Source organism: Rhinopithecus bieti, unplaced genomic scaffold (genome assembly GCF_001698545.2).
Source record: "Rhinopithecus bieti isolate Rb0 unplaced genomic scaffold, ASM169854v2 scaffold_58058, whole genome shotgun sequence".
Lineage (NCBI taxonomy): Eukaryota > Metazoa > Chordata > Mammalia > Primates > Cercopithecidae > Rhinopithecus > Rhinopithecus bieti.
In genome coordinates, this window is record NW_016822568.1 from 85,712 (window position 1) to 88,993 (window position 3,282).

Sequence of the window (3,282 nt, forward strand, 5' to 3'; positions counted from 1 at the left end):
CAAAACCTTCAGCTTACCGATAAGTAGAGAAAGACTGAAAAGAAAAGGAACTGTGGAATGTCTTACCTTTCCTTTTCCTTTCACACCATCACTTTTAGTGTAAGTGGTTAGCAAATATAATAAGGTTGGTTGGGCATGGTGGCTTAGCCAGTAATCCCACTTTGGGAGGCTGAGGCAGGCGAATCACTTGAGCTCAGGAGTTTGAGACCAGTCTAGGCAACATGGCAAAACCCTGTCTCTACAAAAAAATACAAAAATTAGCGGGGTGTGGTGGTGGGTACCTGTAATCCCAGCTACCTGGGAGGCTGGGGCAGGAGAACTGCTTGAACCTGGGAGGTGGAGGCTGCAGTGAGCTGAGATCGTGTCACTGCACTCCAACCTGGGAGACAGAGCAAAACTCCGTAATAATTTTAAGACGGCAAGGGTGAGCCCTTCTGAGCACTTTGTACTTAGGTCCCTAACTACAAAATAAGTGGTTCATGGAAGCCATTTAGTGAGCATCCTGAACACTGTATGACATGGGACAAAAAAACCGTGACAGACACGCATTGCATGAATCACATCTGCTCACAAGATTGCTTCATTGCCTCATCAGACATAACTTACAAAACATAAGTTCAAATATAAACTACTAAGCATTTCAAGATGGCCACAGCAAAGCATTAAACCAAATGCACAGCCCTTCTAAGCACTGGTTGCCTGCTGATGAAGCTGGCCCTACTCTCTGCTCTCACTTTCCACTTCATACTCTTCTGACCTCAAACAACAAAAAAGCTCTCTGCCCATTCCTTCTTGATGCTTCTGCACATACACGCCACACTGCCCTGTGGCAGTAAACTGAGGATTAATGGAGTTGGTCTGGTTAACTTGGAAAACAAGGGAGTTGTTGGCTGGAGAAGGGTGTTTCAGCCTCTTCCACTCAAGCTAGGACGGGTCCCTAGATTAGAGCAAGCATGTGTTAGCTACTTTTAAAAAACAACACATCTTCATAAAGAATGCCTAGATTCAAAGCATTTGTTACGTTTTCATTTGTTCCTTTATTGTCCCAGTGAATATTTACTATCTACTTCAAAGTGCAACGAGATGCTGACAATTTAGCTATCAATAAGGCAGATGTAGTTCCTGCCCTTATTCAACTTCAAGAAACAGGCAATGAACGACAAGTCGGTGTCACAAGGCATACCCCAAAAATGCAGGGCACTAAGAAAGTGTAAAACAGATACTAAGGGGCTTTAGGGTCAGATAAGTCTTTCTGGAAGAATTCATCTGTACAGTGAAACTTCAGTATACATATGAGAAAGTCAGGCCAAGGGAAAGAATGTTCTTGACAGAAAAGTATTGGCAAAAGTGGCAAGAATTTTAAGAAAATGTACAAGTGGTGGAATCAGGAATCGTGGAGCTCTTTAAGGACAAAATATCTTAAAGGAGTTTGAACTTCACCTTAAATGCAGTAGGGAGCCACTGTAAAGTTTCCTATTTGATACCTGTTTTGTAAAAATATTACTCTATGAAGAATATAGGGAGTAGAGTCTGCGGTCAGAGTGGGTCCGAGTGCCATTTTGGGAATAAGATTAGGCTGGAAGCTGGATTGGGGGGAGGAAAGTGGGCATGAGAGAAACTTGGAAAGTAGAGTTGAAAAGATCGTGTGACTGACTGGACTGGCAAAGGTTAAGAGAGGATAAAGAATCATTAAAGATGATTTATCAGGCTTCTAGTCGGTAACTGGATGGATGTTGGTGCCATTTCTCAAGAAGAGTTAAAGAGCCAGAGGTAGCCGGCAAAGAGAAACATGGAGCTCCAATTTTCAGGTATCTGCAGTTTCCCTAATACCTCTTTAATCCAGAATTTGCTCTTTGCTTTGGTTTTAATTCCCCTAAACGCTGCTTCCGTGTTGCAAGCTGGCTGACCGCTTTAACAGGCAACCAAAGAGATTCTTCTCACATGAGCGAGGCTTTGAGCACAACCTGGGACACTGGAAGCTGTCATACTGAAGAAACAGGAAGCTTTGGACTACCAATCACACCCCGTCTTAAAGGTTTCGGAGTGACTCCACCCGTAAAATCCCCACGTCTCTGAGAAAAAGGTCCCAGCGGGTCGCCGCGACCCAACCACCGGCTCCGCCCCCGGGCCCGATGGATGCCCGGATGTGGACGTGAGGCGTTTGTGCAACGTGACGTCGCCTGGCGGGGCGGGACTCTACCGGCGCCGGTTGGTGTTGGGTGCACGTGACCGCCTCCCAGCCAACCAATGGAGGAACGAGGCGGAAAATTTCGAATGTGGCGACGGTAGTCCCAGGCGACGGGGTACGGTGGTACGGTCCTGGAGATCCCATTGCGCGTGGCTCGCGCGGGAGAGCCTCGAAGAGCCTTGAAATGTGAGAAGGAGGAAGACAGCTCTTGCAGAAGTAGTGGCCAAGGTATGGTTCGGACGCGCCTGCGGCAGGAGGGTCGCAGGGCCCACTTCCGCCAGCCCCACCTCCCCTCGGCTTTCCTCCTGAAAGAGGAGGAAGTAGGTTTTAAGGTGGGAAACAAGGGCGTAGTGATCCGTGTTTGACTTCCCTTGGGTTCTCAATACCGTTCCAAATTCGGTGGCCAAAAGCTCGGGCTCTGGAGTCCCACTGGCCGCGCGCTTTTCGCGGTTCAGCCACTCGATCTGCCCTTTCTTATGTTCCGTCTTCCTCTTATGTTTAATAAATGGAGACCCTAATATCCTACTTTGCAAAATTGTGTAGATTAAGTGATGTGCAAATAAAGCTTTTTACGGTAGTTAAAAGCCTGGCTCAACGCAAGAAAATTGACAGCAGTTCTTTGTGCAGCGTGATACCGTTGACGTCCTCCTTGTCCAGGCCATTCTCTTCCTCACTTACCCTGAAAAGGCTGGCACTGACTAGTGTCCTACCTGGCTGTCTTCGCAGCAGAACTGATTGGATAATTATGAACGGAGATCAAATATGCTAGGTTCTTTTGAATCCAGAGCGCCACGCGAGTACTCTACAGACTGAGACCGTCATCTCGCGCTGTAGCCTGTCTTTGTTTTCATTCCTTCTGTCTACCACACCCCCTGCTAACACCATCGCCTAATTTAGAAAGGATATAAAACTTTTGATATGGGAAGTTTCTTTTGTGATTTTAGCTTGATTAAAAGTAATAACGAAAACTTTAAAATACCTTAACCAAACTAGATCAGTAACTTAATCTGTATGACTCTCAAACATCTCCAATTCTAACTTATTTATTTATTTATTTATTTATTTATTTATTTATTAGATGGAGTCTTGCTCTG

At 45.8% G+C, this 3,282-nt stretch overlaps 1 protein-coding gene across 1 annotated transcript in view; it reads left to right on the top strand.

Moving 5' to 3' along the window:
* Positions 1 to 2,243: 2,243 nt before the first annotated feature.
* The window catches only part of SGO1 (shugoshin 1), a 17,206-nt gene continuing 16,167 nt past the window's right edge, over positions 2,244 to 3,282 (top strand). Inside the window, 1 exon segment of the mRNA XM_017860980.1 lies at positions 2,244 to 2,416. The gene's annotated coding sequence lies outside the window, so the exon portion shown is untranslated.